The sequence below is a fragment of the Lycium barbarum genome, chromosome 10 (assembly GCF_019175385.1).
Source record: "Lycium barbarum isolate Lr01 chromosome 10, ASM1917538v2, whole genome shotgun sequence".
NCBI lineage: Eukaryota > Viridiplantae > Streptophyta > Magnoliopsida > Solanales > Solanaceae > Lycium > Lycium barbarum.
The window spans coordinates 101,770,721-101,781,996 of NC_083346.1; the positions used below are offsets into that span (position 1 = coordinate 101,770,721).

The 11,276-nt window shown below is 35.8% G+C and overlaps 1 long non-coding RNA gene across 1 annotated transcript; it reads right to left on the bottom strand.

The window, feature by feature from the left end:
* Positions 1-5,418: 5,418 nt before the first annotated feature.
* On the bottom strand, positions 5,419-7,830 carry LOC132615952 (uncharacterized). Its single transcript, XR_009572909.1, has 2 exons — positions 7,137-7,830; positions 5,419-5,668 (listed from the first exon to the last, which is right to left on the bottom strand). It is a non-coding gene; the product is annotated as an uncharacterized LOC132615952 (long non-coding RNA).
* Positions 7,831-11,276: the final 3,446 nt, after the last annotated feature.

The window sequence follows — 11,276 nt, forward strand, 5'->3', positions numbered from 1 at the left end:
CAATCTGCAAGTATTTTACTTTGTTTAATTCAAGGAATTTTATTAATTAAATGAATTAATAATTTTACCATCAGTTGTTTATTTTTTGCATATGCATCTGTACAATTTATTAGAATTAGTTATAATTAATTGAATGTTTAATTGTGGTTAAATTCCATGAATCATTTACTGCATGGCTAATATTGGCTACAATTGAAATGATTAATTGTTAGTCTAATTATGGCCTTAATTGAAATATCCAAATTCATTGGTTCAAGTCAATTAAAGTCACTTTTACAAAATTAGCCTTCAATTGGTTGATTGAATTATGTGTGGCCATAATTGGCATAATCAATTCCATGGTTCAAGTCAATAGAGGTCATTATTGCAAAATTTTCCTTTAATTGTTTAATTGGGCCGAATGTGGCCATAATTGAAATAACCTATTTCATAGGTTAAAGTCAATTGAAGCTACGTTTGCAACTTAAGTCCCTTTTCTTAATTAATCATAATTATTAATTGGTTAATTAGTCATGCTTGACCATGATTAAGGGTTTAAATTAATTGATTTTTTCTTAATTATGGTCATTTATTAAGATAAGTGTCAAGTTCTCGTGTATATACACATATATACACGGATATACATGTGTATACATGTATATCACGTGTATATATATGTCTACAGTGGCCCATTCCTTTGTCTCTTGAAATTCGGCCGAGTACAGGCCCAAAGGACCAAGATCCAGCCCATCACCGCGTCTAAAAGGGGTAACACCCCTTTTCACTGTTCAGTTTGCACAAATCAAAGGCCAAACGACCCCTAAGTTAGGGAAAGAGTTTTCTCAAAGAAACCCTAGCGCCGCCAGGGCTTCCCGCTTCCCTCTCTTAGTCACCACGCCTGAAAATGGCAAAGTTTCAGAGGGTACAGGCTTTTACAGTCCTTGCGAGGCCGAGAGGGGAAAAGCAATTAATGCTCCGCCCCAAATTCGTCCTAATCTCACCAAACACTACCCAAACACGGTAAAACTCCACCCTCACTGTTTTTTTTTTAATTTCATGGTCAACATGGTATAAAATCTCTTAATGAGATTTGTCTCGACCCCATTTCAACCCTCAATCCTTATTGGTTCATGAGGAACCAACTGGATTGAGCCGTTGGAAAGCAAATCTGACCCTTCGTTACTTATTTGCTTAAATCGTGGCCATTGATACTCGAATTGAGAGTTGGTTTGCAAATTTTTGCATTATTCCCACATTGGACACGACTAGGGTTTTTAGAACTTAGGGGTTCTATATAGAGAACCCCATTCACCACTATCAAACCAACTTTTGAGATATTGACACACGACTATACTCAACAAAGGTCAACTTACCTAGGGTTTCTAATTATTGAGACCTTTAACTATTCGGCTAAGTTATATTTTCAAAGTTTAATTGTTTTTACTTGCTTGTTTGTGGCTGAGTTCTGGGTTTTGAGGAGGAAAAGGAGTTTCCAAGTTCGTTCTCGACTCAAGGCTGCACTCGTAAGAGGTAATTTCTTTCCCTTTTAATTTCTGTAGCTTTTTGTATTATTTAAGTGTTCATTATATGCTTAGTTTGAGTGATCAGCATGTTTTAAAATTTAGCTAAATATGTGATTTAGTTGTATACTAGTTTTGGCATCATGTGTTTTAGCTAATACTGCTAGTTTTAGAACTTTTGTTGCTGGTCCTTGTATGATTAGCATGCACTTAGTTGGTATTCCTGCTTTAAATATATGATTTGTAGTCCTGCTAATTAGTTGTCTCTTTAGATCTTAGCCATGTAACTGATTAGTATAATGGGGAAGCTATTAATCAAATCAAATGTGTTCATGTTAAAGGTTAGTCCTGTTTGGGTCAAGTATGCTTATTGATGAGTTTAAACATGTTTAAGGAGCCCCCGGTCCTGTTTTTTCATATGATATTGTCAGTTAAAAGTCTTTGATTTAAAGTAATTGATCACATGTTTTGGAGTAAGTTTGCTCACTGACTTAGTTTCATTTGCGGTTAGTTGGGATTAAATCAGATCTGTGGGGACCCAGTGTGCCTCCAATATGTGCTTATATTTAGTCTACATGTCTATAATGAATAATTATGTTTGCTTAAGGTTCATGATGTTGTTTGGTCATACTGTATGCATTGCATCACCTGCTTACACTATTTTTAAGAATTTAAACATATCATAATGCATGACCATTTACCTCTAACTGTTGTTGTCTAAACTTGTGACCTTGACTGTTGTATGCATCTCTTACTGCGCTTCTTCTTTGATTCTGGTGTAATTTTCTATTGTTCCTGATTATCTAGCGTATAGCATGCCTAATATGAACCCTCTACGACGGTTGGTTGACTGTTTTGCTGAGTATGATATCCCTCTTGTGGATTACTTTCTTGTACATCTGGGAATTATATCTTAAGTAGGTTAAATAAGTTAAAATTCATGCACTGTTAAGTCTAGATATGAGCTGTGTTTGAGTATGCATGAGGTATACCCAAGTATATGTTACATCATAGAAATTTCGAGTCGTTAAAATTATGAGTAGACTAAAGCAAGCCTAAAGTGGATAAAAAGCCCTTATAACGTTAAGGAGGGTATTTGATAACTTTAAGTGCTTACCTTAAGATTTAGAAGTCATATGAATCGGTGGAAGTAAGTTCATCGAAGTAAGTGGAAATTTGAGTCATGTTTTGGGAAGATTCCGCATTGATCGAGTTATACCTTGTTTAATAATGCCTTGAGGGGGAGTTATAGGGCCCTTTAGATGGTTCATGAAGTGTTACACTAGTGCCAAGAAGGTTTCATAAGAATTGGAAGCCAAATGAATCGAAGGGAGAAATTTATCGGAAAGGGGCAGTTTGACGGACTGTTTGAAGGACCGTAGGGGCTTTGACAGCCCGTCAAATGGTGGAGCCGCCACCGTGAAACAGTCACAGAGAGGCCTGTTTGGCTGGGCTATTTGACGGTCCATTTGACGGACCGCAGGACGTTTGACGGTCCGTCAAAGTGGACATTAAAATGGCCGACGGGATTTTAAGTGACGCTTTATATATTTCATTTTACCTTATTTGGGTTCATTATTTCCCCAATTCAGACCCTAGAGCTCTCCAAAACCCTCTCCCCAAGTCTATAGACTAATCCATGCTAAATCCAAGAGAATCAAGAGATTCAAGTTCTAAAAAGCTTACTAGGGTTTGTGAAGCTCAAGTTTTCCTTTGGTGTTGATGTTGGAGACTTGACTCTGGTGGAGTAAATTGATCCAAGGCTTGTTCTTGTGTGATTAAGGTAAGTTTTTACATCTCTTGTATATAGTTAAGTTTTTTTGATTGTTGTACCATTTGGTTGAAGGAAGAATAATGAAAAGAGAGTTCAAGTATGAATTTGAGGATATTATGAGCTATAAATTAACTTGAATTATAATTCTTGACATGTTATGAGTATAATCTTGTTGTGGGTGGTAATAATGATGTTGGGGAAGTGTTGTACATAAGTGTATATGGGGTTGTGTTAAAATTATTGTTATGAGTGATTATGAAAAGTGGTTTTGGGAGATAGACTGGAACCTAACTTGAATGCAGTCTCTTAATTGTGGTATTATTGATAATGTCATTGTTGATTGGGCGTTGTTTTGGAATTTGGCAGAAGTAGATGAAATAGGGGAAATGCTGCCCAAATTTTTACTAGCTCACGAATTATACTAGTTTGAACTTAAGAGTGTCCTCGAGACCTAACCTCTGTATGAACCCTCTTGAATGTAGATTTTTCGGACTTTGGAGGAGAACGTTAAGTAGTTAAGAAGACATAAAGGTATGTAAGGCTAACGCTTCTTTCTTAAGGCATGATTCCACTATTGTGTACCTACACGTGAAATTCCTAATGTCTTCCATGATGACGTCATTCCTAAAAGGGATAAAGATCATAGTTCTTGATACTCTTATAATTTCATTGATCCCATTCTAATGATAGTTGATCCTCTAAGGAAAGATATAGTGATAATGATGATGATGTTGCTTTTACTTATGTAATCCTATATGTATATATAAAGCTATGTTCTGACACCGAGCCTATATGGCCGGGTATGATATCTATTGCGCGCACACCACTGATCAGTTGGGTACGGATAACATCGAGCCTTGTTATGGCCGGGTACGGATGACACCGAACCTACATGGTCGGGTATGGTACTACTATATGTATATGTACATGTATGGAAGGTCTTCTTTCGAGAAAGGGTAAGTAAGTATGATGTAATGTCTCAAGAGGTATAAATGGCTCTTCTATCTTATGTTATCCTTCATGTTTTTATCATGTTACTACTTATGCCTTACATACTCGGTACATTGTTCGTACTGACGTCTCTTTGTTTGTGGATGCTGCGTTCATGCCCGAAGGTAGACAGGGAGACAGGCCAGACCAGTAGGCTGCTTCTTCAGTGATTGCATAGAGGTACTCCATTTGATCCGGAGCCAAAATAGTTGGTGTTATTCTTTTGGTGTACATATATGGGCATGGTGTCCCGTCTTTATGATTTCATGTACTCTTCTTAGAGGCTCGTAGACAGTTATGTATAGCTAAATGTCTCTTAGCCTTGTCGGCTCATATTTTGTATATCATTTTGGTAGCCTTGTCGGCTTGTGTATATCTATATGAGCATAGTTATTGATGTTGATATAAAAGTGTCTTAGTCTGATGGAATTTATATTATTGAGGCATAGAAATTACGAATTAGCCATGTGGCTCACCTAGATATGATTGTGAAAGTATGACGAGAGGTGTTCGGTGGGTTAGCTCCGGGTGCCCGTCATAACCCTCATGTTGGGTCGTGACAGTATACCTGAGGTATACAACTCTTGTATGCTTTAAACACTATATTGCTTGTATTGTATTTTGTAAGTTGTCCCTATGCTTTTTAAATATGCTATGACATGATAAAACTTGTCTATGAGAATTATGTAGTTGCTTGTTTGAATATTCGCCATATATGCAGATGATATACCCAAATATACTAGGTATATACGATTTTTTGTACACTTTGGGTGTATATGAGCTTGTATAGTTAGTAAATATATAGTATATCATCCATGTGGGTTTATAATTACCTGCTTTTGTATCATAAATGTTGATTTGGGCTTATTTTATTACTTGTGACATCTTGGGCCTTCTTGATGGTTAACTCTGTTTGGGCCTTCTTGATGGTTAACTCTGTTTGGGCCTTTACTTGATTTTCTTCCCTTCTTGACTATCTCTGTTTGACATTGGGCCTGCTGTCCATTTTATCTGTTTCCGTAAGTCATTGGGCCTATTTGATTTTGGGCCAGCCTTTGTGATTAAGTACGTTGTTATACCCCATTTTAATCCGATCAAAGCGGAGTACAACATATTGGTGATTCCTACATTATTCCTACATCAGGAAGTAGAAAATTCTAAATAAATTAAATAGTCTAACTATTAATCCCATAACGATTTAAATTTATGTCACACAAACACATAAGTAACGTTAGCAACCAGGAAGGAAGAACAAAATAAAAGGACATAAGATGAAAAGCATGTTTAACATCCAATTTTGCGGGGATGGTAAACTGCCAACTTCATTATTCAAATGAAACAAGGAGGAATGATGTCATGTCGTCTCCGTGCAGCGTCGTTGAGTCTCAAGTGAGACTCGTCGGCTCTGGTGGTCATGTGAAACATCAAAACAAAAAAAATGAAAAAGGGATTAGCTAACCTCGATAATTAGGCAATAACTATATAAAGTACATGACTGAAGACAAGATATTAAAACTTTTAATCCAACGAGAATTAAACAAATAAAGTACTTCGCAGATTCATCTTATTGATACATAAATAATTGTCAACTACAAGATCTCATGCCTTAGGATTCGATGAAATGAAAAGAAATACAGTAGCATTTAACTAGCTTTGTTACCCCCCGTGAGATTCGATTCACGCCTAATACTCCCACAAAACAGTTAACAAACTAACGGACACTTGGGTAGGAAGTAAATTTACTGTTAAAGGTCATAATGCTAACCGCATAACGTCTGATAATCCTTTAAACGTTCATTAGTTATTGTAACAATGACTAGTTCTTAGGGAGAACTCAGTCATTATGTAACTACATACATTGTTAAACTTAAGCTCTTAATATCATTATCTCATTGCCTTTTTTTTTTTGGTTAAAGACTAGGAAAGAATTACTCTCAGCACGCAATTTCTTAAAATAGGCCTAGCATTTTCATAACAGGACAAAGAACGAAGACAGGGAAACTAGATTAGGAAAGAAACTAATTCTTAATATACCGATAATAAACACAATAAGGAAAACAAGATATTATTTGATTTCAACAAAGACTCTTAACTAATTTATAATACTCGGGGAGAGGTAATTGGACACGACATGGCGCAATTACAGCTTACCGAGGACATGACCTTAGATAGGAGGGTTTGGAGGACCCAAATTAGGGTAGAAGGCTAGTAGATAGTCTCATTATCCGTTCTTATTAGTAGTCGCAGTATCGCAATATAATTTCTTGTGCTCCGATGTATGCTATTATCTGCTATTTCCTGTGCTTTGATTATCCTGTTGTATCTGTGTCGCTTGCATTATTTTATTTTATATTATTTCATTTCCATATCGCTTTGAATCTCTTAGCCTTATCTAACCTTTTTTTATGCTTTTTTTTTTTTTGCTTTTCTTGAGCCGAGGGTCTTTCGGAAACAGCCGTCCTACCTTGATAGGAGTAAGGTCTGCGTACACTCTACCCTCCCCAGACCCCACGATGTGGGATTTCACTGGGTTGTTATTGTTGTTGTATTCACTTTTAGATCAAATAGTTAGTCCCTTTTCAATAAAACAGTAAACTATATACTACTTCCTTATGTATATATAAAATGAAAGGACGAAAACTCAACAACATGCTATCATATCTCAAACATGAACAGATGCACCACACCGCAACAGTGATAAATTTTATTTGAAACTTTAAAAACTTGAACCTTTTAATTATAGAAATCATCTTTAACATCGTTTCTAATTATTATCTTAGCTAAGAAAAATATGCCCTTTAGATATAATTTTCTTAAAACACGGAGATCATTATAGCACATAGGCAAAAACAGAGAAAAGGTGATAGATATACCTTTTGCGGGTGCAGTGAACTGGGGTGGGGGCTCTCAGATCCGACGGACTCCGACCTCCCTCACAAATAAAATGGCATGATTAAAGCCAAATAAGTCTCCTCCACGGCTGAAAGTGGACAGAGATATGAGAAGGAAAAAAAGGGTGATTTTAAGAGCTAGTATTTTGCAAAATAATTGTTATTGAACAGGGTATTTTTAGAAGTTTAGAGCGGAAAGGCGGCCAAAAACCTTGTTCTCATTTATTCCCAAGTGCTGGTATTTATAGAGAAGAATTAGGGCTCCCAGAGCTGGACTTTGGGCGGGATTTTGAATTGTTAGGGTTTGGAAATTCAAACAAAAATTTTGAGCCCTCCTGCTAAGGACAACTACGATTACAGAAATATTCACCAAAAAGGTGGAGCAAACTTTGGCAATTCTGATTTTATCTATCAAAATAGCATGAGAAGTTTGAAAAAGTCGAAGTTGTTGGAATAGTCCAAAACTCTTGGCAGTGGTTAAATAAGAATGGAATGGAATTCAGAGAGTGAACTGGAGCTTTAGGACCCTTACTCGTAATGGTGGGAGAACGATGAAGATATTGCACTGAAATGGAGTAGCAATTTCTGACTTTGAAGTCTTTATCAAAAATGGAGGACGGTTAGAGACAAAAGCTGAGCGACATCTTTTTTGTGGACAAATACGCTTACGTATAGCAATTTAATTCAAGAGAAAGAGTTAAATGGGCTAATTTGGTTGATGGGATGGTCATTTGAGTTGGCTAGCCGACTTGTTAATGGAGGTAGATGGGCCATTTTTTTAAAGGTTTAAATTGGATATGTATTGCCTATTGGCCTTTTCCATTCTTCCTTTAATTTCTAGGCCTCTGAACTTAAATGAGAGATGCTCTCTAGTTAACTATACATTAACGCATGCTAAAATATTAATTAATATAAAAAATATATTATTAGTACTCAAATAAAAAATAAAATTATATGATATCGTAATAGTTGCGCGATAATATTTATAAAGTTTAAAAGTAAGTAAATGCTATCGTTTAATTGTATAAAATAAATGCGATGCGTTTTTGCGTAAGACGATAAATAGAAATGTTAAAAGTGATCATGAATAATAATAATAATAATAATAATAATAATAATATAATAATAATAATAATAATAATAATAATAATAATAATAATATTAAAACAACAACAACAACAACAACAACAACAACAACAGTAATAATAATGATAATAGGCAATGACTATAGTTGGATAATGAAAAACGACGATATTAATAGAAAGCTAATAATTGTAATAAAATATAAATAATTGTTCTTAAGTTTTCCAAATATTAGATGCTCAAATAAATATTTTGGAAGAAAGGCGGAACAAAATTGGGTGTCAACATACGTGACCGTGTGCGTATATATACAATTATGATCAGTTTTCTTTCACCTTAGTTGTGCATGCAAATCTCGAACATTTCCTGATCCTTATCTTGTGTCTTATGTGATTGCATGCCGAGCCATTTGGGCTATTCCTTTGCATCAAAACCTGTTGGGCCAGAGGCTCAGCACCATTCTTAATCGAGTCCGGTAAAGAAAAAGAAAGGGAAGCTAATATATTGAAGGTCCAACCATGGATGAAAATGGTTGAAGGCCCAGCTATGGGTGAAAATAGCCAGCTGGTGGGCTTAGGTAGGCTCACTAGCCTAACTCTTCTTCTTTTATTTCTATATTACATGTATATGTATTTGTAGAAAACATGAAAAATATTGAAACCCCTTATGCGTGTATAGAACTTAGGAAATGACACTTAGTATTTAGGAAGTCACCTAAATCTTTCAAAATTCATTCAATATAACATTTGTACTAAAATTGACACTTTCTTTTGGATAAATTGCTAAAACTGGTTTGACGTTTAAATGAGGCTGATTGGTTTTAAAATAGTTAAGTAGTAATTGGTCTTGGGCTTTATGCCCTTTACAGAATTTGATAAATGAAAATGACCATGTTTTAATCAGTTTTAGGCCTTCAGCTCGTTATAAAAGTTCGAAACTGTTTGATGGACCTTCAGACTGATTTGGCTCAAAAATGCAAATTTTGGGAATGAGAATTAAGATGTTTTGGGTCAAAAGCCAAAAATGAAAGCAAGAAAGATATACTTGGACCAAGATTGAGAAAGACGGATTTGGTGTGGAATGCGGATTGAACTTATATGGGCTTCAATAAGACTAAATGGACTTAATAAGAGTTTTCTTCCCATTTTTATATACTTATATAAAATAGGAGATATACTCCATATTTTCTTATGTATATGTATAATAAAACCTGTAAGGACTAAACTCATTTTGCTAGGACTAAAATAGTAGTGACTCTACTTGGGAGAAATCTCGGGTGTATCTTAGTCCGAAAATAAAGTGAGTTGAACACTTATAAGGATTTTTTAAACCCAAAGCCCCCACTTTCCTAAGGGGACTTTTTGCCGAAATTTTGAATTTTATGATAAAATGAATGACATTCTTTGCGGAAAATTAAAATTAAGCAAATAAATACATTAATCACACATTGAAGCTCGTAGGTCAACCGTATTCTACGGATCCTTAAAACGAGGGTGCTTAAAACCTTCCCTAGGGGATCACCAGAACCCTCACCTCGAACTTCAGTCCAAAAAGGATTTTTCTCTTGCTTGATAAACTGTTTTAAACCCAGTTTTCCTTAAATAAATTAGGTGGCAACTCTAAAATACTAAAATCCAATTAAAGCACCAACAATCTCTTAGTAGCTTTTATGCGCTCACGTAAAAGTGAACCGTAACAAATTGAACCGTCGCCTAATGGCTAAGAGACACGTGGCTTTGGGCATGGAGGTGTCATTTAAATTTGTACTTCATCAATGTGATTAGACATAAAATGCGCAGTATTCTGAAAAGGTAATCATTACGGTACTTAGTTCCTCATGATAAGGGTTTTAATTGGGGAGTATAGATCTCCTAAAAGGAAGATTAATTTCCTAACTATGAACTATTATAGACCAACGGATTGGTATATTATAAACCCACATATAGTCTATGATAGACTAAAACAAAGTTGATTAATATTGAACTTGCATTCAGTTTTCAGAACTAATACAATAAAATTACATTCAAATTAAAAAAAAAAAAATCAAGTGGGATGCTCTCTCAAATATTGACATGTTGTTTTCTTGTGACCAACCCCCTTGCAAATCGAGCACTTGTTTCTCTTCCCTTTGCTACTTCCCTTGGACTTGAAAGATCCCGCGATGCAGGAATACACTTCTCTCTTCCTTTCAAGTTTGGGGTTGTAAAAAGGTGGAGGAATATACATGTTTGCGTACTTCTCTGGGACTTCCCATTCTGACTCTGAAGGGACTACATTAATCGTTTCACCAAATGCAAGAATGTAACACTGAACTTTATACATGGAAAGGAATGCTTGTAGATGCTTGAACCATAATTAGGTTCGTACTTCAATCTCAAGACTGCCATCGCGTGAGCGCACGATAATTTCACCAAGTCGTACTTCTACTAGTACATGTTTTGTTCAGTAGATTGACTTTGGTAGTTAGGCCACTGCCGACTACGGTGAAATCGTTGCCCCCCGTTTATATTATTGACAAACAAGGAGTCGCCATCATTCATCTTTTCCCTTAGCGTCTTTTCAGCCGAAGGCACAAATAAATTGATTGAACTGCTAATATCTGCACGTCTCTGCCTGAAAATTTCAGCAAACCTCCTAGAAATAGAAGTGATTAAGGCAATCACAGGGTACTCTCTTTCATCCCTCAACATTGAGTTGAGCGACTCAGCAACGTTTGCGGTCAGCACATCTCCACATTGATTTTTTTTCGAAGGTTATCACCAAGATGCTTCATGCATAGTCCATGATGAGCATGCTCAAAAATTCTGAAAACACAGTTGGCTATGCTCCTGTGTCAATCAGAGATGATGCACAAGTCTAGTTCATCGGCGATTATATACCTCAGCTGCTCGAAAAAGTAGGTCCAAGATTCATCACACTCCTTGTCCACCACGCAAAAAGCAATTGAATAGATATGGTTCTTAGTATCCTATACGAAGGTGGACAACAACACACCCTCATATTGTCGTATAAATGTGTGTTGTCAACGGTAATAACCTT